The 23,799-nt window shown below is 43.8% G+C and overlaps 1 pseudogene; it reads right to left on the bottom strand.

Annotated features, from left to right (window-relative positions):
• Positions 1-2,175: 2,175 nt before the first annotated feature.
• LOC133055090 (glycine cleavage system H protein, mitochondrial-like) overlaps positions 2,176-23,799 on the bottom strand; it is a 34,687-nt pseudogene continuing 13,063 nt past the window's right edge.

Raw genomic sequence — 23,799 nt, 5'->3', positions numbered from 1 at the left:
ACATTTAAAGTGGATTCCTAACCACTGGACCACCACGGAATTCCCAGGAATCAAGTTTTCTGAAGGATCTCTTGGTCCAGATTACCAGACAGATGCTTTCCTCATGTCTGACGTTTCACTTGGGGTGGGTAAAACAGCTGGGGGCTAACTGGCTATTTCTTTCTTACAAACATTCATGTTTATCCCAGATCACCTCAAATTATGAAGGTCTCATGGGATTTGGACTTAACATCTGGCTTCCACCAGTGAAGCAGAAGGTACAAGATACAACAGGACCTAGCTCTAGGAGTCATGCAGTGCCACTCCCGTTACATTCTGTTGTTCAAAACCAAGTTAGAGAGACAGCCAAAATCATGGGGCATGGATGTTCTGACTTGTGGTTCCTGAGAAGTCATCCCTGGGGACTAGCTACCTTTCTACTTCCCACAGACCAAAAACACTAACATCACTCTGAAGAACTCCCAAATGTAGTACAATCATAGCAACAGGCTCGGGATTGACGTCCAGCATCTCAACTAAATCAGGACTCATGAAATCAAACGAGTAGAAATTCTCAGGCGCAGTGCCTTTCAGTGTGTGCACTAAAGGGACGAATCATCGGCCTCACGCACACCGAGCACAGAGCGCTACAGCAGGCACGGAGGAATATCCAGTCCACACCCCCATGCTAGGGGGCCACAGGGGATAAACAGCAGCCCCTGGTTCCCATCACTGCTGAGCACTGGCCATGCTCCAATCAATCAATGCCCACAGGAATCTTTCTCTGCGGCAACTGGCAGCAAACTCATTCTCAGCTTCTATTAGCGCCTGCAAGATGACAGAATGACAACTCCTCCCTTCCAGAGGCTCTGATCACCTATTCCTTATAACACTGGAGAACCACTTAGGAGACACAAGTGGCTGCCTAAAAACAGACCAAGACAGATTTAAGAAAGTCCTCTGTGTCCACATTCCCTGGTGGCTCAGACGGTAAAGTGTCTGGTTTCAATGCGGGAGACCTGGGTTGGGAAGACCCCCTGGAAAAGGAAATGGCAACTCTTGCCTGGAAAATCCCATGGATGGAGGAGCCTGGTAAGCTACAGTCCATGGAGTCGCAAAGAGTCAGACACGATTGAGCGACTTCACTTCTGTGTTCACAAGGACTATCTTAGGCATCAGTTTTGATAATTCATATCATCTCGCACTGCCGGGCGCCGTTATGGGGGGTCCCGCCCGTGACGAGGTCATGAAGAAAATACCGGGCAGGCAAGGCCGTCCGGGTCCCCATCCATGACAAGGTCACGAGGAAAAAACCTGACAGGCAAGGCCGTCTAGGATAAGGGACCCTCCAGGTTGGCCTCGGCCTCTACCCCACCCTGTATCCTCCCCCCTTTTTCTGCTGTTGTTCTTGTTTGCCCTGCTGCGAATTCTTGTGTTGCCTGCCGAGAGCTCTCCTGCTCCTCTTTCACTGAATGAGGACCAACTTAAACCCTAATTAATAAATCTCCTGGATGCTGCTGCCCTATGAAGGGGCCAGAGATGAAGGAAATGCTTCAATTCAAACCCTTTTGCTGGCATTCTGGCTTGTTTGATAAATGTGTGCTCTCATTGCACAAAATGCTCATAATTGTTCTAAACATCCTAAGCACAGTACGCTAACAAAAGAAACTATTAAGCATAGGCCCCTTCGCGGGGTGAGAAAAGCTCCACAAATATGATAGCCACAAATGTGCCTAATAGAAAATAGTTTAGATAGAGATTAGCTGGCGACTTCTTGCAGGTAGTTAACTTTTAGACTAAGAGCCTGTTTTGTGCCATATCTGCTGTTTCTGCAGTCCTTCGCATTTCTGTTCTGTAAAAATGTAATCCTATCTAGTTCCCATAGAGATGACGCTTATTAGAAAGAAAATAGATTAACTATAAGAAAAACAGGGTCGGCTACTGAAGTTGCCTAAGTCACACCAGGTGCAAGCCATACAATGTTAGCAGGCCTGAAGGCCAAATGATAAGACTCTATGAACGAAAAGTATGTGGGTGACATCCTGTTTCTGTTGAAGGTCAAGTTGCAGTAGTGTTTTGAGATGCCCTGTGTGTAAGCAATATGCACTTCCCCCAAAAAGATGTTGTTAAGGGTATAAAGGGGCCATGCGAAAATAAACTCCAGACTCAGCTCCGAGCTTTGTCTCACTGTGTCTCTCATTCGCCGACGCCGTTCATCCTGAGGGTTCCCCTGGATCTTGCTGGGGCTGGACCTCGGCATCGCACCATAAAGAATGACACTACATAGGAACCTGGAATGTTAGGCCCATGAATCAGGGTACCTTAGACATTGTCAAGCAGGCAATGGCAAGAGAGAACACGACATTTTATCAATCAGTGAACTAAAATGGACAGGAACGGGCAAATTTAATTTCAGATGACCATTATACCCACTACGCTGGGCAAGGATTCCTCAGAAGAAATGGAGTAGCCCCCAGGGTCAACAAGAGTCCAAAATACAGTACTTGAGTGCAATCTCAAAAACAACAGAAGAATCTCAGTTCATTTCCAAAGCAAATCATTCAACATGACAGTAATCCCAGTCTCTGCCCCAAACACTAATGCCAAAGAAGCTGAGGTTGACCAGTTCTATGAAGACCTACAAGATCCACAAGAACTAACATCAAAATAAAAAGACATCCTTTTCATCAGAAGGGACTGGAATGCAAAAGAAGAAGTCAAGAGATACCTAGAGTAACAGGCAAGTTTGGCCTTGGAGTACAAAATGAAGAAGCGCAAAGGTTAATAGAGCTCTGTCAAGAGAACACACTCGTCATTGGAAACACCCTTTTCCAACAACATCTCTTCCAAGAGACAACTTTACACAAGGACATCACCAGTCAATACCAAAATCAGAGTGATTATATTCTTTACAGCCAAAGATGAAGAAGCTCTATATAGTCACCAAAAACAAGACCTGGAGCTGACTGTAGTTCAGATCATGAACTCCTTATGCAAAATTCAGGCTTAAAGTGAGGAAGTAGGGGAAACCACTAGACCATTCAGGTATGACCTAAATCAAATCCCTTATGATTATACAGTGGAGGTGACAAATAAACTCAAAGGATTAGATCTGGTAGACAGTGTGCCTAAGGAACTATGGACAGAGGTTTGTAACACTGTACAGGAGACAGTGACCAAGACCATCCCACAGAAAAAGAAATGCAAGAAGGCAAAGTAGTTGTCTGAGCAGGCTTTACAAATAGCTGAGGAAACAAAAGAAGTGAAAGGCAAGGGAGAAAGGGAAAGATAAACCCAACTGAATGCAGAGTTCCAGAGAATAGCAAGGAGAGATAAGAAGGCCTTCTTAAATGAACAATGCAAATAAATAGAGGAAAACAATAGAATGGGAAAGATTAGAGGTTTCTTCATGAAAATTGGAGATATCAAGGGAACATTACATGTAAGGATGGGCGTGATAAAGGACAGAAATAGTAAGGACCTAACAGATGCAGAAGAGATTAAGAAGAGGTGGCAATAATACACAGAAGAACTACACAAAAATAGTCTTGATGACTGGGATAACAATCATGGTATGGTCACTCACACTTGCCAAGCATCCTGGAGTGTGAAGTCAGGTGGGCCTTAGGAAGCGTTACTATGAACAAAGCTAGTGGAAGTGACGGAATTCCAGCTGAGCTATTTAAAATGCTAAAAGATGATACTGGTAATGCTGCATTCAGCATATCAACAAATTTGGAAAACTTAACAGAGGCCACAGGACTGGAAAAGGTCAGTTTTCATTCCAATCCCAAAGAAGGGCAATGCCAAATAATGTTCAAACTATCATACAATTGTACTCATTTCACATGCTAGTAAGGTTGTGCTCAAAATCCTTCAAGCTATGCTTCAAGAGTATGTGGAACAAAAGCTTTCAGATGTACAAACTAAGTTTAAAAAAGGCAGAGGAACCAGAGATCAAATTGCCAACAGTTACTGGAACACAGAGAAAGCAAATAATTTCACAAAAACGTCTACTTCTGCTTCACTGACTATGCTAAAGCCTTTGACTGTGTGGATCACAACAAACTGTCTTGAAAATTCTGAAAGAAATGGGAGTATCAGACTACCTTACCTGTCTCCTGAGAAAGCTGCATGAGGGTCAAGAAGCAACAGTTAAACTGGACATAGAACAACGGACTGGTTCAAAATTGAGAAAGGAGTACAAGGCTGTATATTGTCACCCTGCTTATTTAACTTACACGCATAGTACATTATGTGAAATGCTGGGCTGGATGAAGCACAAGCTGGAATCAAGACTGCCAGGTGAAATATCAACAACCTTAAATATGCAGATGATACCACGTTAATGGCAGAATTTGAAGAGGAATTAAAGAGTTTCTTGATGAGGGTGAAACAGGACAGTGGAAAAAGCTGGCTTAAAACTCAACATTCAGAAAACTAAGGCATCTGGTCTCATCACTTCATGGCAAATAGAAGGGGAAAAAGTAGAAGCAGTGACAGATTTTCTTTTCTTGGGCTCGATAACCACTGTGGACAGTGACTGCAGCCGTGAAATTAAAAGACGCTTGCTTGCTCCTCGGAAGGAAAGCTATGACAAACCCAGACAGTGTATTAAAAACCAGAGATATCACTTTGTTGACAAAGGTCTGCATGGTCAAAGCTATGGTTTTTTCAGTAGTTATGTATGGATGTGAGAGTTGAACCATAAAGCAGGGTGAGCACTGAAGAACTGATGCTTTTGAATCATGATGCCGGAGAAGACTCTTGAGAGTCCTTTGGACTGCAAGGAGATCAAACCAGTCAATCCTAAAGGAAAGCAACCTTGAATATTCACTGGAAGGACTGACGCTGAAGCTCTAACACTTTGGCCACCTCCTGAGAAAAGCCAATTCACTGGAAAAGATCCTGATGCTGGGAAAGACTGAAGGCAAAAGGAGAAGGGGGTGACAGAAGATGAAATGTTAAATAGCATTCCTGAGTAAATGGACATGAATTTGAGCAAACTCTGGGAGACAGTGAAGGACAAAGGAGCCTGGAGTGCTGTAGTCCATGAGGTCACAAAGAGCTGGACACGATTTAGTGACTGAACGACAATAACAGTCATCTCACACTGTGTTCAATGTCACAGTTTGTTGTTCAACAGCAATCTTACTAAGTGGTCTGCCTGTTGCCTCAAACGTCCTTCAACCTAACCTGCAGACACACTGAGGTGGCAACTCACAGCTAACAGTACTCTTCAGGCCTTTCTTCTTGCTTTCATTCCACAGTGGAAATTTCCTATTTAACTCTTGGGTTCTGATTTGGCACAATCTCCTGCCTCACTCTTGATCATTTCAGCATTTTGATAATGGATCACAGAACCTCATCAGGTAACCTGCAATTCATGTTTTGGAGAACTAGGAAATTCTTGCTCTAAGTGAATGAAAACTATCCTGTGGCCCATAGCTTACTGAGCAGAGCATGAGTTAGATTTCATATCTACTTGTCCCTTGGCTGGTGGCTATTTTATTTGAATAAGCTACCCAACTCTACACGTAGGCCCTGCTGAACAAACATGTAATAACTGCCCTTCCTTGAATGATATTTCTCAACCAGTCCACTTCACATGTACTGTTCATCTCTATCTTAGATACTGTTTTGTGCTCATGGTGGCCAATAGAGATGTCTCAGATACAAATATAAAACAGAGAGTCCAGGGACTTTCCTGGTGGCCCAGTGGTTAAGAATCTGCCTTGTAATGAGGGGATGCAGGTTCAATTCCTTGTTGGCAAACTAAGATCCCACATGTCACAGGGCAAATAAGCCCACATGCAGCAACTACCGAGATGGTGTGCCCCAACTAGAGAGCTCCAACTAAAGATCTCACATGATGAAACTAACATCCAAGGCGGCCAAATAAATATAAATATCTTTTTTAAAATATAGAGAGTCCAGGGAACAAAATATCTTTCAAGGGCTTCTGGGGGCTTCCCCAGACCCCATTTTTCTCAATCCTCCTCAATCCAAGTCCCTGATCATCTCCCAGCAAATAGGGCATTTCTCAGGAAATGGAAACCCAGTCCTGGGTCCTAGAGCAGTCTCTTCTCAGTGCCTTTCATTCTCCCCATTCTGTGCCAAAGTCCCCCCAAAGGAGTAGCTCTGTTCTGTGACAATTTGATCCTTGATATTTAAGTCCCCAAAAGCTGGGTCGCCTCTGTGGTGCTGACTCATGATGATGGCCCTAATGTGGAAGCCTACCTGTTTTCAAGTGAGGGGCAGGCAACACACTTTTTTTCCCTGATAAGTCATAGCTCTAAGTCTCTATGATGCATGAAACACAAATTCACTTTGGATTTTCTGAACAGAAATTTGCAAATTGTTTCAGACTGTTCTAATAGGAATTCTTATGCAACAGAGTTTAAGACTGGAGGAAAATTCCATTTTCATCAGCATTTCCTATACTGACTCCTCAACAACTATTAAAATCTTTTACAGGGACTTCCCTGGTGATCCAGTGGTTAAAACTCTAAGCTCCCAATGCAGGAGACCTGGGTCGGGAAACTACGTCCCACATGCCGCAATGAAAATCAAAGATCCCATGTGCCGCATCTAAGACCCAGGTCTGGAAATAAAGCAAGTTTTTAAAAATCTTTTACATACTCTTTCTCCCAAAGAACAAAGATGCTGTAGAGTTGTGCAAAAATTTTTCTATTTTAATTTTCATAAAACTGTCATGGTGGACTGCTCTTTGAGTACAGTGGTTAAGAATTCACCCGCCAATGCAGGGGACATGGGTTTGATCTCTGGTCTGGAAAGATTCTACAGGCTGTGGGACAACTAAGCCCACGTGCCAAAATACTGACCCTGTGCTCTGGAGCCCGAGAGTCACCAACTACTGAGCCTGTGTGCTGCAACTACTAAAGCCTATGCACCTAGAATCTGTGTTCTGCAACAAGAGAAGCCACCACAATGAGAAGCCTGTGCACTGAAACAAAAAGCACTCCTTGTTCCCCACAACTAGAGAAAGCCTCTACACAAAGACTTGGCACAACCCCCAGAAAATAAAATGAATAAAAAAATTTTTTAAAACTGCAATAGTAAAATAAGCCTACATTCCATACTATGGTCTCATAAGCCATATATTAAGAGAGATGGAATTTCCTTATGCTTCCCTCACAAAATAGACAAAATATTAATATAGGGATAATTCGACAAGAGTTGGCAGTTATTCTTAATATTAAAGTACTAGTATCGTCTATCAATAAAAATTAAGCAGAAGTTGCAATATAACTAATGGGAAAAAGAAATGTATCATAGCGTGTTTATGGCACTAGTTCAATGTTTTATTTTTAGGACCCTCAAGATGAGTTAAGAAGTTCTGGTAAATATCAGAGAAGTAGGATCCCTATCACAAAGACTTTCAGCTTAATAAGAGGCTTATGCTTGGTTCTAAGTACACCTGTGAGCCTTGGGAAGCTACAAGGAAAGCAACAGGTCATCTTCTGCCATCAGACACCATTTATTAAACAGAACAATTGGTGAAGGCCAAGTGTCTCCCACCCCTGAAGACTGTCCCATCTCCAGAACCTCTGCTGCGAAAGCTGTCACATGGACAGAAAGCATGGTTTGGAAATCAGGGGATGTTTATTTCAAGGGGGCCTGTCATAGAGAAGCTACTGAAAACAGACGTCTGGAAGGAGTGCACAAATAACCAAGCGAGTGAGTGTGCCCCCCTTCTAATCTAAAGAGTAAACCTGGGACATTGTTTCTTACAGATCTCTCTGATATACAATATCTACAAGGGTGATGTCTCCTCCCACCTCCCTTGATGGTGAAAGGTTGGGGCAGGGCAAAAAGAGAGACTCCACCTATATAGGGAAGAGAGCAATTCTTGAAAATAGCCCAGACTCTAATGGGAGAATGCCTCAGATATGAATGAGCTGAGTGTATCAAAAGCAGTTGAGAACAGAATCCAGGCTTCACTTCCTGCCTCTGTGTGACCCTTTGCAAGCACAACTAAGGCATCAACTTGAGATTCTACCCTGTGGTGCTGGAGAGCAGTCCCTCGAGATATCTTAAACCAAGAGCCATTGTAAGGTATAGTTCTCAAAAAGCAGAATACCCGGGTTCCGGCAAACGAGAGGTGGATGGAGAAGTGACCCCTCTCACCATGACTCTTATGACCCACTTGGAGAATATGAGTTTCTGTCCTGGAAATTCCAGAGCTTGCAGCTCCAGAGGTCTTAGTTCTCAGGAGAGGGACCACATCCACCAGAGGATACAGCCAGAGTTCCATTCATCTTAAGCTCTGGTTGCCACCCAATCACTTTTGGGCTCTTCATGCCAAGAGAACAGCAAGCAAAGAAATAGATTACTATACTGGCAGGATACAGAACTGATGCCATGTAACAGGAACAAGGAAGAATACACCTAGAACTTTTGATGTTCTAGAACTAAGTGTAGAAAGAGGATTTCAGCAGCATCAGTGCGATGAGGGAAAAGTAACCACAGGTTCAGACTGCTCAGACAAGAAGGTATATAATTTATTCCAGCAACTAAGCAACACAGATCAAGAGAAGTACTGGCCAAGTATGAGAGGAGTCTAGAATAATATAGAAGTAAAATTTGACCAAGTCCAGCCAGCTACAGCAGTGAAGACCTTAACTTGTCCAATTGTATATCTTTTTGAAAAACAAGTGTGACTTGCTGCCACTTGACAGATCAGTGGCAGGATGGACTGAACTTCCCTGAGGCACCAGTGGACATGAGCGGTGCAGGGGAGACTCTAACAGAAACCACCAGCTCCTTGCTCATACTCCTCGGTGTCTGTGCACCAGTGGATTTCCAACAGCCAGTACCTTCATCAGTGCCTTACTGTCTTTTTCTGGAACTATAGGAAACAATACTCCCCATAGATGCATGGCAATCTGGAAATGCCAAAGAATTAACATGTACCAGGAAACAACCCTAATCAAAGACACTCAGGAGTTGGTGTATAAATTGCCCAAAACCCTCAGTCTCCCATGAGATAATTCTGAGGTATGTGTTTTGTGTTACTTCCCAGAGTTTTCATGTGGCCTTAAATTTCTGCTTTGCACTGTAGTCACTGGCTTAATAAAGCACTCTTTACTGCCTTCCCTTCCCTGTTAATACATCCCCACTCCCTTCACTTCCCAAACAAATCACTGGCACTTGCTCCCAGGTCTAAGGGTCTACTTCTGGAAAAACCCAAATGAATAGACGTTCTGTAATATTTTTCAACAGTTTCCCTTTTCTGTTGCACCTTGAGGATACGTGCACACTAAGTCACTTCAGTCGTGTCCAACTCTTTGTGACCTACGGACTGTAGCCCACCAGGCTCCTCTGTCCATGGGATTCTTCAGGCAAGAATACTGGAGTGGGTTGGCATGCTCTCCTCCAGGGTATCCTCCTGACCCAGGGATCACACCCGTGTCTCCTGTGGCTTCTGCACTGCAGCACTGCAGGTGGATTCTTTACCGCTGAGCCACTGGGGAAGCCCAGCTTAAGGATACTTTCTTGGGCATAGGCAAATTTAAGATAAACCTTAAGGATAGTTTATCTTAAATTTGCCTATGTCCAAGACTCTTCATCTCTCTTCCTTCAGGTTTCATTTTCTAGGCACATTATTTGTTTTGTTTCAGGTGAGAAAGCTCTTGATGTGTTCCTATGACTGACACTTTTTATAAGCACTTCTACTGTATATGTGCCAATTATTATTTCTAGTATTACTAAAATAACTGTAAAATATTTATCCCCAAATTCCCAAAAGGCTACAAGTAGGTAAACAGAATCCAGCTCTTAGTCTTGTGCAACCTCAATGCTTCTTTATGGACATTATCAATTAACAGTTTCTGGGTCACACAGGCCTGATATTTCTTACCAGTGACAGTACACATCCCTTCTACTAGTTAAGGTCTACCATAAATTGACAATTGCAATATTAAATCTTCCTGCTAGCCAAGCAAAATCCAGAGCCATGAATCCTGCAGGACTAAAGTTCCAAAAGCCACTATCTCAACAGTTATCTAATCCAAAGAAGTTATCACCAAGATCTTTTAGAAAGTGGAATATACAACCTCATTAATGGTAATGTTATTCTCCAAATACACTGTCCTTCTCTTATATTACTGTGGTGGGCTCTGCTAGTCTTTCATAAACTCCTTGTCATTTTTGTCATAGAGATAAGCACACTTCCCAGCCTCCCTTGCAGTTAAGTATTTCTATGGCTGACTTGTAGCCAATGGAATATAAGTCGTGGCACCATGTCCAAGCTTGTCCTACAAAAACCTCCTATACAGGCACCATTTTCCCTTCTTCTTCAAGCTGACTGGAAGCAAATCTCCAAGGTGACCTGGGAACCCATGTGTGGGAATGGCAGGACTGAGACCAGCCTGGCTCCCAGAATGACAGCACAGAGCACTCCAATTAAAAGGCAGAGATTGGTAAAAAATTATTTTTTATGATTCAAATACATGGTGGCTCAGATGGTAAAGAATCTGGCTGCAATCCGGGAGACTCCGGTTCAATCCCTGGATCAGGAAAATCCCCTGGAGAAGGGAATGGCTACCCACTCCAGCATTCTTGCCTGAAGGATTCCATGGACAGAGGAGCCTGGCGGGCCACAGTCCCTGGGGTCAAAAAGAGTCAGACACAACTGAGCGACTAACACTTTCATTTATATGCTATCTACAAGACACAAATCAGATTCAAAAACACAAATAGACTAAAAGTAAAAATATGGGAAGAGATCTACCAAGCAAACAGTAAACAAAAGAAAGCTAGAGTGGCTATGTGAACACTTTAAAATTAGACTTTAAGATAAAAATTATTACTACAGACAAAAAAAAAATTTTTTTTTACTAGAGACAAAGAATGACATATTAAAAGAGATAATTTCATCAAGAAGATATAACAAACATATAAGCACCTAACAACAGAGCCCCTAAACACATGAAGCAAAAAACAGAATCAAATGGATAAACAAACAGTTCGACAATAATAGTTGGAAATTTCAGTACTCCACTTTCAATAATGGACAGACCAATTAGGCAGAAAGCCAAGGACACAGAAGACTTGCACAACTAGTCCTATCAGAAATCTATCATTCACCCAACAAAAGAATGCAGATTCTTCTTAAGCGTACATGAATCGTTCTCCAGGGTAGACCATCAGTTCAGTTCAGTCACTCAGTCGTGTCTGACTCTTTGCTACCACATGGACTGCAGCATGCCAGGCCTCTCTGTCCATCACCAACTCCCAGAGTTTACTCAAACACATGTCCATTGAGTCCACTGAGTTGGATGGTGATGCCATCCAACCATCTCATCCTCTGTCGTCCCCTTCTCCTCCCACCTTCAATCTTGCCCAGCATCAGGGTCTTTTCAAACAAGTCAGTTCTTCACATCAGGTGGCCAAAGTATTGGAGTTTCAGCATCAACATCAGTCCTTCCAATGAATATTCAGGACTGATTTCCTTTAGGATGGACTGGTTGGATCTCCTTGCAGTCCAAGGGACTCTCAAGAATCTTCTCCAGCACCACAGTTCAAAAGCATCAATTCTCCAGCACTCAGCTTGCTTTATAGTCCAACTCTCACATCCATACATGACCACTGGAAAAACCATAGCCTTGACTAGACAGACCTTTGTTGTCAAAGTAATGTCTCTGCTTTCTAATATGCTGTCTAGGTTGGTCGTAACTTTTCTTCCAAGGAGTAAGCATCTTTTAATTTCATGGCTGCAGTTACCATCTGCACTGATTTTGGAGCCCCAAAAAATAAAGTCTGACACTTTTTCCACTGTTTCCCTATCTACTTGCCATGAAGTGATGGGACCAGATGCCATGATCTTAGTTATCTGAATGTTGAACTTTAAGCCAACTTTTTCTCTCTCCTCTTTCACTTTCATCAAGAGGCTCTTTAGCTCTTCGCTTTCTACCATAAGGGTGGTGTCATCTGCATATCTGAGGTTATTGATATTGCTCCCAGCAATCTTGATTCCAGCTTGTGCTTCATCCAATCCAGCATTTCTCATGACATATTCTGCATATAAGTTAAATAAGCAGGATGACAACATACAGCCTTGACATACTCCTTTCCCGATTTGGAACCAGTCTGTTGTTCCATGTCCAGTTCTAACTGTTGCTTCTTGATCTGCATACAGATTTCTCAGGAGGCAACTCAGGTGGTCTGGTATTCCCATCTCTTTAAGAATTTTCCAGTTTGTTGTGATCCACACAATGGCTTTGGCGTAGTCAATAAAGCAGAAGTAGATGTTTTTCTGGAACTCTCTTGCTTTTTCGATGATCCAATGGATGTTGGCAATTTGATCTCTGGTTCCTCTGCCTTTTTCAAATCCAGCTTGAACATCTAGAAGTTCAAGTGTTTTAAGTTGTTTCAAATTAGTTTATTTAGGGTTTCCATTTTCACTCCTCAATAAAGAAAGAAAGAAAGCGAAGTCACTCAGTCATGTCCAACTCTTTGCAACCCCATGGAGTGTAGGCTGCCAGGATCCTCTGTCCATGCAATTTTCCAGGCAAGAATACTGGAGTGGGTTGCCATTTCCTTCTCCAGGAGATCTTCCCAACCCAGGGAGTGAACCTAGGTCTCCCTCATTGTAGGCAGACACTTTACCATCTGAGCCACCAAGGTGCTTCTTCACTAATTCATCTAGTTCTGAAAGGTTACTGAACGTCATCTTCATCGGCCAACCATCTTCATGACAAGATTTGTTGACAATTTCTGGATTTTCTGCTAGAGTTTTATTAATTTCAGTTACTTCTCCTAATGGAGAATAGAGTTCACTAGGAGCTTTCATACTTTCCAAGCACCAGACTCCTCCTGTTAGTTCAATTTTGTCCCAACTTCAGGCAGACTACAGTAAACATCACCCAAAGCTTCCTGTGCAAAATTGCTGATTCCCACCCACTGTTTCAACACCGTTTTCTGTTGTAACCCATTCGTGTTTTTCTGTGAATTTCCGCACCGACAGCAGAGCGAGACCGGTGAGCAGCGCGCAGACAGCACCCGCCCGCAGTCCCCAGGGCCGCGGCGAGCAGGGCGCGTTGGGTTCCGAGATGGCACGCAGGCTGCCGACCGCGGCCCGCACGCTCCGCACCGCTCGCAGCGCCGTGTTCGCGGGTGTGCAGAGGGTCTCCGCGATGCACTAAGAGCACCCAGGCCCGCGGGGGCGGGGCGGCCCCGCCAATTCAACATTTTTTAAAGGACTGAAATCGTACACAGTATGTTGAGTACAACGGAACTAACTTAAAATCAATAACGGAAGAAAATTTGGGAAATTCACAAACGTGTGGAAATTAAACAATACTCTCCTGAAGAATCAACTGGTCAAAGAAAAAAATCACAAGAGAAATTTTAAAATATTTTGAGATAAATGAAAACAAAAACACACAACTTACGAGGTGCAGCACAAGCACTGTTTGCAGGGAAATTTAGAGTTGTAAATATATTAACAAAAAAGAAAATTTTCAAATAAATAACTTAACCTTCCACTTTAAGAAACTAGAAGAGCAAACTAAATCCAAAACAAGCAGAAAGAAATCATAAAGATTAAAACAGAAATGAAACAGAGAGGTGAAACAGACAAAATCAAGAATCAAAAGTTGGTTCCCTGAGAAGATTAATAAAACTGACAACCGTTAGGGAGACTGACCAAGAAAAAAGAGAGAAAGCTCAAATTATTTGCAATTGTCAAAGAAACTATTTTTAGTGTCTATTAGAACTTATAAACATTCAGCAAAGTTACTGGACAAGACAACATGGGAACCATTGGCATTCTTATACACCAGCCTAAGAGTCCCACTGCAATAAAGAGCCCATTCACAACAGGAAACAAATGCTTAACATTTCTAAAATTCAAAAACAATAAAAGGCATGCGAAGTTTAAAATGCAAAATGTATCATGCACATAAACCTTATATAACAAATTAGAGAAATTAAAATGAAATTTTAAAAAAGTCATGTTCCCACCAAGCTTCAAAAACAAAAACATTTGTACCTGTGAGATGAGCTCGAACCTGGGCCCCTTTGCTGCAGTGGTTGCACCTGGACAAGGGCCTCCCAGAGCAATAAAATATAAAGAAACTATAAGGAACCAAAGGTAACTGCGTGCTGCAGAGTTGAGGCAAATTATGTGCAAGATACAATGCCGGGGTCCAGCCTTGGCAGGATCCAGGGGGTACCCTCAGGATGAACGGCGTCGGCGAGAGAGAGAAAGAGAGAGAGAGAGAGAGAGAGAAGACACGTGAGACCAGCCTTGATAGGGCCAAGTCTGTGTTTTACTTTTTGACAACCGGTTTTATACCCTTTCACAGAACGTTTTCAAGGTACAAGATGCTTACTCATGATTACACAGGATTAGTATTACATCATTTTGTTTTTTAGGAAAAGCAGGATGTTTTTTGCTTTCTAATTCCATAGTAATTCTTAGCACATGATCTTCTGGCCTTGGGGCCATTAACATTTTATGCAGGTCAGGTGAATGTAAACCTGTTTTCCGTTTTTATGGTGACCTTAACTGAAAGGTAGCAGTCTCATAGGGAACTAGTACAGAGTAGAATTATATCCTTGTTAATACAAAAATTAATCCTTCTGCAAAAGTTGTCAGTTGTGTTTATCTAAGAAGCTTACCACATACTGACTCTGCGACTTTGGTGAGGCAGCTTCTGCCTAGCACTCCTGGCTGACAATTAACAACCATCTCATTGTTACCACACTAGGGCTAAGTCCTTATTTCTCTAGATCTTTAACTATATTAACAATGGTTTCTATAACACAACCTTAGTACATTAAAAGCAAAAACACAGCAAGCAAATCTCAACCCAATAACCACCTATAGAATAATTTTTCTTATGTTTTCTAATAGGACTCCTTTACCCCTTAAAAAGGCTCTATGTCTATTAGGGCTTTTATATAATCAGGTTCTTTATGCTATTTTATGATTAGGATATTATAAGCAATCATGCATATTAGTACTAAGGGCATAAAAGCATTTGGCTAACAAACTACCAGCAAAGGAGTTTAAATTAAAACACTCCTTTCACCCTGGATAATATAAAATACCACCACCTGGGAAACTTATTTATTAAAGTTCTAAATTGATTCCTGTGTCACAGAAATTAGGGAGTAGTCCATTGAGGCAGGCATCAGAAAGACAGATATCATCTTTAAGGTGAGCACTGGGGGCAGCTTTTCAAAATCCCTGAAAACCTGATCTGCCTTGCCTGTCAGGCTTTCTCCTCGTGACCTTGTCATGGGTGGGATCTCGTGAGCTGGCCTTTTCGAAACCCCTGAAAACCTGATCCGCCTTGCCCGTCAGGTTTTCTCCCTCATGGCCTTGTCATGGGTAGGGTCTCGTGTGTTGGCTCCCGGCAATATAAAAAGACCAAAAACCCAAACAGCACCACCAAGGGGATGGGCAGATCGACTAAGCCATCCCTCCATCCACCCCTGCCCCTACCCTCACCCTCACTCCCATATAGGAAACCAGCTCATCACTCCTTCAGAAAGCAGAGCAAGGGAACCTGTTACTTGTTTTCACTCACTCCTACAGCAGCAGGAGTCCCAGTAAAGCCTCACCTGAATGTCCCTGGCCTCTGATCAATGTCCATTGGTTAAAGAGGCTAAGAACCCTGGTTGGTAACACCTGTGAATCTCCCTAGTCGTCCCTCCCCGCTGTTCCGACTTGCTCACTGCCTCAAGTAAACTCCATTTTGAATTTGTTTCACATTTGTTTTTAGCTAGTTTTACTAGCTACATCTAAAAACAACTAGAAGGAAAAAAAACTGTAAAACTTATGTAACTTAAAGAAAACTGACACATACATCACATTAATACAGGAGAAAAATTTTAAAGATTTAGTTCTTTAAACTAAATTTAAACTAAAATTTAAAACTAGATTTTAAAGATTCCAGTTCTTCCCTAATTTAATCTAAGAATTTATGAATTCTTTTATGAAGCAAAATCCCAATAGGCTTTTAGAGAAATTCTCAACTGACTCAAAACTTCACAGACACTATAAAGTCCGAGGAGAACTGAGACACTCTTGAAGGACTAGCAGGGAGGATTCAGCCTCATGCATTGTCAATAAATCACATATTAAAGTGTTTGATATAGTAAGACAATATGCACTGGTGCAGATAAGCAGATCAGTTAATACGAAAGAACAATGATGGGACTTAGCTGGAGATCCAGTGGTCAAGAATCCTCACTTCCACTGTAGAGGCCACGAATTCCATCCCTGGTCAGAAAACTAGGATCCAGTGGGAAGGGAGGGAGGACAGTCCAAATACAGACCCAAGCAGAGAGGTGGCCTTACAAGAGGGTCTGGAAGACAGTTCCCCTATAAGTTAGAAGCGGTCTGGGATGAAAGTTTGGGGAGTTACAAGTGTAGGGTAGGCAGAGAAGCCTGCCAAAGCCTTAGATTTAAGACGAAGGGCAAGGGGTCGGTGGTGTGGAGAAAGAAATGTGAAGGTGGGAGGCTGGGAGAAAGAAGATGAAACAGCAGAAGAAGGAGAATGGTAAAGTGGACGTGGGGATTGGAAGAAGACAGCAGGGGAAGAGACCAAGGAGAGGGGAAAGAAAAGGAAAAAGCAGGCGGGAAACGCAAAGAGGAGCAAAAGTATATGAGGTAACAGCAGACACGGCAGGGCAGTTTCAGGTTTCCAGCACCAAAGGTCGCAGTTTTCCAAAACAAAATAGGGTCTGAGACACTGATACTGTGTGTCTTACCAAGAATTACTTGACTAAGATTTAAAGTGTGAAGCGGCCGTTCTCATTCACCAACTTCAGCCACACGGAAAGAGCATAACGAACATTCTCTCAGGCACGGTCTCCACACCCGTGAGTGTGTGGCGCGTGCGCATATGCGCTCACGTGCACGCATGCGCAGAGTAATAGGTATGCGCATGCGCTCACGTGGTCACACGCACTATAGCAGTGTCTCGTTATTCCGCTGTTTCTGAGAAGCGTGCGGTTGACCCTGTGGGTTCGAGATGCCCAAGCTGCTTACAGGCAGCAGTGTTCCGCCGACCCCAGCATGGAGAAAAGCGACCGCAATGTCCTGCAGGTGGAGATAGGCTTCGAGAAGTCGCCAGGAAGGCCTGCGGAGCCCCGCAGGGACGCTGAATGACAGTCAAGGATGGAGAAGGGCTCTGACCACAAGAGGACACGGGTCTCTGAGAACTGCGCTGGCAGGAGAACGGCCCCCGGACCAGCTGCCTTCCCACCAGCAAGCCCAAGGGCTTCGGGCCTGACTTGAAGCAAGTGCAGCCTCTGTTTGGGGAATGTGTGCCCAGCACCCCGGGCAGCCGGTTAAGAGGGTATGGCAAACCCAGCTGGGCGTTTATGGATGCTGCTGCTGCTGCGGCTAAGTCGCTTCAGTCGTGTCCGACTCTGTGCGACCCCATAGACGGAAGCCCTCCAGGCTCCCCCATCCCCGGGAGTCTCCAGGCAAGAACACTGGAGTGGGTTGCCATTTCCTTCTCCAATGCATGAAAATGAAAAGTCAAAGGGAAGTCGCTCAGTCGTGTCCGACCCTTAGCGACCCCATGGATTGCAGCCCACCAGGCTCCTCCGTCCATGGGATTCTCCAGGCCAGAGTACTGGAGTGGGGTGCCATTGCCTTCTCCGTTCATGGATATGTGTACAGCAAAGGAAACAGCCCACGATGGCCTCTGGCAAACGCGTTCCCAACGTCTTATCTGGAGATCATGAAAGATCTCTTTGCATCTGTGGTTCTCAGTTGCCTGGCTGCAGAACTCGACTATGATAGGCTGAAAGACATGCGATATCCTGCACATCAAAAGAGGAGAAGGCTGCCTTCAGAGAACCCTGCCCTTTTTTGGATTTATTTAAGAGAGTCTTTTGCCAGTCCTACAACTGAAACATTTTTATTGGGGCATGTGGTGTGGAGTGCAGCGGACTGTAAATAGGGGGAAAGAAAGCAGTTCTTTCAGTTTGAAGAAAATGGAAGAGTATCATCAGGAAACAACAGAAAACAGGTAGTATTAATGTTGGATCTTCTGAAGCCAGGTTTTAGAAAAATTTTTAGAAAAATCTTGATTGATGCAGACTCTTTTGTCTGCATTGTGGAAAGTATCTTTTATCTTTGCCTCACCACAAAGATTGGTTTTACAAGAATAAAGCTTGACTCAGCAACTTGAAAATAGCAAAGCCCATGGATATTAAGCAAGTTGAGAAAAGAAAGAACCCTAAGATCCAAGTTCTAAATTTAACACCTGGAAGGAAAATTGGTGTCCCCAGTCTTTATTGGGGCTCTGTGGTTCACTGCCCACATGATTTTTATTAGATCTGTTCCTCTGCTGAATTAACAGAATTTCCTAACCTTGCTTGATTCAAGAAGTGAGCCAATCTGATCAAGATGCATTATTCTTTTAGTGTTCTACTGATACTATTTATGAATAGTCTGTTTAGGATTTTTCCATCAATAGTCATAAGTGAGATTGCTATATGCGCTGTTGTGTAGTCTTTCTTAGCTTTTAAAATAGGTATACTTACTTTATACAAAGAATTTAAAAGCTCCATTAATTTGTGTGTGTGTGTGCTCTGAAATACTTTAAAATGAATTGGGGAGGTAAATGATGTTATTGGTTCCAACAGAAGCAGAGACCTCCCACCCATTGACACCATGCTTTGCCATTTGACTTAACCTGGCCAGTGAAATGTGAGCCGTAGTGATGAGTGTCACTTCTGGACAGAAATTTGGAGAGCGTAGTTCCATCATTTCTATGTTTCTATGTGTAGTTCCACCATTTCTATGTTCCATCTTGCCACAGGAATGGCATGAAGGCAAGGTTTCTTCAGGCTGAATCTTGAATTGAGGAAGATACATGGAACAGAATCACTACCAACCCAGAGCAGATTGCAAGTAAAAAATAAATTCTGGGGACATCTGGTACAGGAAGATTCCACATGCCCTGGGGCAGCTAAGCCCATAGGTCACAACTAGTGAGCCCGAGGGCATAGAGCTAGTCCTCTGCGACAGGAAAAGCCACTGCAGTGAGATGCCCGTGCACCGCCATGGAGAGTAGCCCCCACTCACCACAACTAGAGAAAGCCCACGCATAGCAATGAAGACCCAGTGCAGCCAAAAAATAAATTAAAATTTTAAAAATAATCACAATAAACTCTGTTGCCATCAACCATTGAGATTTGGGTGATTTTTATTACCAAAGCAAATTACCACTTATTCCTGGTTCACAGGAGGAAGTGTGGGCTGCAGCCCTGAGGCCAGCCAGCCTCGCTCCCAGGAGCAGTAGCCTCCGGTCATTTGGAGCCACATAAAACTTTCTTAGACTCAGGATGGGAAAAAATGGGGTACTTGTGGGAATTCCTTGGTGGTCCAGTGCTAAGACTCCACACTCCCAATGCAGAGACCCTGAGTTTGATCCCCAGTCAGGGAGCTAGATCCCACATGCCTCAACTAAGCGTTTGCATGCTGCACCTAAAGATCCTGCATGCCAAAACAAAGACCTGGCACAACCAAATAAATACCTCTTAGTGGAATGTCTGTGTCATGATCCAGCGTTGCAGCGTGGTTCCTGAGAAAGCCTTCAGTCATGGAGAGACGAGGCTCTGAGATGGGGTTGGTGTGGAGGGGTGGCTTGAAGAATCCCCATCAGATGCCCCCCCGCATTTTTTTTTCCATTTATTTTTATTCGTTGGAGGCTAATTACTTTACCAGATGCCCCCTTAGAAAGGCTTCTCCTCAGCACTCCAAAACACAGGCAGGATCTTACTCAGACAATGCCTGCCAGCCTGGTGAGACGGGGGCTGGAGCTGGAAACCTCTCCCTATCCCTCCCCTTTCTCTGGGGGCCTTTAACCACAGCTCCAAGGAGAAGAGAGAAGATAAACGTGTGCCCCATTGTATGCCTCTTATTAATATATTGTCTTGTGACTGACCTGGGTATGGGCTGATGGTTGTTCCCTCTGCCTGAGTCAGAGGGAGGTGGGTCGGCGTGAATGTGCCTGTAGCCTCTCGTCCCTTCCACCTCATCCTGGGTCAAACCATATGCCCTTCACCCTCTGTTCCCTGTGGGAACATTCCAGCCTTCAGGAGAAAAGTGAGCAGCCTCATTCCCAGCACCAACATCTACTGCTCCCACACAACTGAGGGGGACTGAAGGTGGACAGCTGGCACCCAATTGATGGGCCAGATTAATAGTAATAAATACCCAACATTTTCATTGAGCTTAATAAGTTCTGTGCTGTTACAAGGACATGACATGAGTTAACAGACTCATTCCTACAACACCCCTATGAGGTAGGTACTGTGAATATTATGTCAGTTTCATACCGGAGGAACCTAAGTCACAGAGCTATTAAGTCACCTGCAGGTGGTTACACAAATGAGCCACACAAACTCCCCAGCATAGTCACAGTGGGAAGGAGGAGCTGTACCCCAGCAGAAAGCCTGCACTTTGTAATTAGGAGAGAGGCATGGGCGAGAGAAAAGATTATCAGGACCACTTAAGTGGCGCATTCAGACTTTTTTCCGCTTTCTCCACACCCTGGTGAATTCCTGCTCTCCAGATGCTTCATCATCACTTTTTATCCCCCACCTTGAGTGTCATGAGTCCTCAAATAGGGAGGGGCAAGAAGGGGAGGGAGAGTCCACAGATGCGCAGTCATTTCAGCAGGTCTTCCTGAGCTTGGAGTCATCACATAGCCTAGGAGCTGTGGGATAGGGAGGCTGTGAGAACTGGGTGAGCTGTATCTGTCCCCAGGGCTGCCGTAGCTACCACAGACCGGGCGGATTATACAATAAGACATTTATTTTCTCATATCTCTGGAGGCTGAAGTCCAAGATTAAGGGTGGTTCAATGGTAAGAAATGTGCCTACCAATGCAGGAGACACGGGTTCAATCCCTGGGTCAGGAAGATCCCCGGAGAAAGAAATGGCAACCCACACCAGTATTCTTGTCTGGGAAATCCCATGGACAGAGGAGCCTGGCAAGCTACAGTTTATGGGGTTGAAAAGGAGTCAGACATGACTGAGTGACTAAACAATAATAACATAAGTACATAGTACATCCCTGGGACAGAGAAGGCTTTAAGTAACACACAGACTCACACACACACACATACCCTTTGTCATTACATGTAGCAACAGAAACCATCCACACGGAGGTGGGATGGCAGTAAAAGAGTTCAGAAGAGAACCTCAGGACTCCTTGGAGGTCCAGTGGTTAAGACTCTGTACTTCCAATACAGAGGACACAGGTTTGATCCCTGGTCAGGGAACTAAGATCCCACATGCCACGTGGCCAAAAAAGAGAGGGAAAGAAGAGATGCTCAGTCTCTGCTTTGAGAGCTGTCTCCATGGCTTTGCACTGGGACTCCCAGGAAAAATCTACATTCTATGGAAGAAGTGCTCAATGGTTTGCTCTGTGCAGGACGCTCCAGCACTGCAGCTAGACGTAGGAATGTTTTAGAAGGAAAACAATCCTCAGAGGTGAGACTTTCAGGGTTCAGCCTGGGTTGTTTCTAAAGCAGTTACAGTAGTGAATCCTGTCTCCCATCATTGGATGTATTCACTAATGCTTATAAAGAAAAGCATTTGTGGGACTTCTCTGGTGGTCCAGTTGTTAGGACTCGGGGCTTTCACGCCGTGGGCCCAGGTTCAGTCCCTGGTCAGGGAACTAGGATCCACACTCTGCACAGCATGGCCAAAAAAAAAAAAAGAAAAGCGTTTGTGAAACCTTAGTATGTCTGGAAAAAGCGAGAACAGAGTCTCTCCTGGCTGTGGAGAACCATCACTCTCCTCAGGATTATGGTTTTGTAGACAGTGGAATTGATAGGGACAAAGTAGATAATTAGTTAATTCCACTAAAAGATTATAAGTAGAAAAAATATGGGAGACCCCTGTAAGTTAATGATTGCTCAAGAAAGCAGGTTTGGGGCTTCACTGGTGGCTCAGTGGTAAAGAATCCACCTGCCAATGAAGGAGACACAGATTTAATCCCTGGCCTGAGAAGATCCATGTGCCACAACTACTGAGCCTGTCTGTGCTCAAGAGGCCAGGAGCTACTAGTGAAGCCCATTTGCCTGGAGCCCATACTCTGCAGCTAAAGGAGCCACGGCAATGAGAAGCCCACCTACTACAATGAAGAGTAGCCCTCACTCACCACAACTAGAGAAAAAGCTTGGGCAGCAACGAAGACCCAGTTCAACCAAAAATAAATAAGTGAAAGAGAAGACACTTTCTTTAAAAAGGAAAGAAAGCAGTTTTGCTTAACCACAAAACCAGGCAGGCTTGCTTAGCAACAGAAGCACAAGACATGCCCCCAAACAATAAAATACTACTGCCATGAGCCCCACAGCCTGCCCAGTGAGCTCAATAAGTTAAATGATCCCTAGGACACTCTCTCTGCACACATAAAAAACCAATAATTTATGGACCTGGCTTGACCAGGTAGGGACAAGAAAACTCCCCTGCTCAACTTGGAGGAGAAGCTGATGATGGAAGCATGACATCTACTCAAGAATGACAAAGAAGTACTTCTCCCCCTCCTTACTTTTCCTTTGATTATAAAACTGTGGGCTTCCCTGGTGGCTGAGGTGGTAATCTGCCAGTTGTGCAGGAGACCTGGGTTCAATTCCCTGGAAGAGGGCATGGCAACCCACTCCAGTATTCTTGCCTGGAGAATTCCATGAGCAGAGGAGCATGGCGGGCTACACTCCATGGGATCCCAAAGAGTAGGACACAACTGAACAACTCTCACACACATAAAACAGTAGCCCAGTAAGTTCTCAGAGGGTGTGGCATTTCTCACCCACCCACTTGTAAACCTCACAAGGGTCCTAGTCTAATAAATCACTTCTTACCTATCACTTTGCCTTTGGCTGAATTCTTTTCTGCCCTGAGACATAAAGGACTGTGGTACCGTACAGAGCTCTTTGGAGCCCCCATAACAACAACCTGGAGAAGGAAATGGCAACCCACTCCAGTATTCTTGCCTGGAGAATTCCATGGACGGAGAAGCCTGGTGGGTTACAGTCCACGGGGTCGCAAAAGGTCGGACACGACTGAGCAACTTCACATCATCATCATCATTGTCATAACAACAACCAAATGGTTTCAGAGCCATGTCGAGCACTAACGAAATTCTATACTTTGTAAGCTCTGTGGTCTTACAGGCTAGACATGCAAGCAAAATGCCAGTTTTCTTTAATACACCTGGTGAAGGAAAAAACAGTTAAAAAAAAAAACAACAACAGTGTATTAAGTAACAATTTGCCAGGAAACACAATGTCCCTTACATTGTAAAAGCTGCATCAAAAGAGAATGGTTCTGAGAATATTGGAGGCCTCAGTTTTATGAAAGAATATGTCCAAAGAATGTTAGTTCCTTCATCCAGTAATTACATACTGAATACACACTTTGTGTCAGAAACTGTTAAAGGTACCTGAATAAACAAGGGCTGGGGAATGTAGGTGTGACATAGTTCATAGTATATCAGTTGGCCAAAATTGTGTCTGGATTAGGAGCAATCAGAAATGAAGGCAACAGGAGACTTCCCTGGTGGTCCAGTGGATGAGACTCTGAGCCCCCAGTGCAGGGCTGGATCCCACATGCCACAACTAAAAAGAACCCACAGGCTGAAATTAAGACATGGCACAGCCAAATAAATAAATTAAAAAAAAAAAAGAAATGAAGGCAACATAACTGAATTAACAAATGAGTAGATATTCTCATTAGCTTTCAAACAAAAATTGCAGGGTGATTGCAAGAGTTTGGTTAGTACCATGGTTCTAACAACCTTGGTTATGCATTAAC

This window comes from Dama dama, chromosome 4, assembly GCF_033118175.1.
Source record: "Dama dama isolate Ldn47 chromosome 4, ASM3311817v1, whole genome shotgun sequence".
In the NCBI taxonomy this organism is placed as follows: Eukaryota; Metazoa; Chordata; class Mammalia; order Artiodactyla; family Cervidae; genus Dama; species Dama dama.
This window is presented reverse-complemented; position numbering and strand designations above follow the sequence as displayed.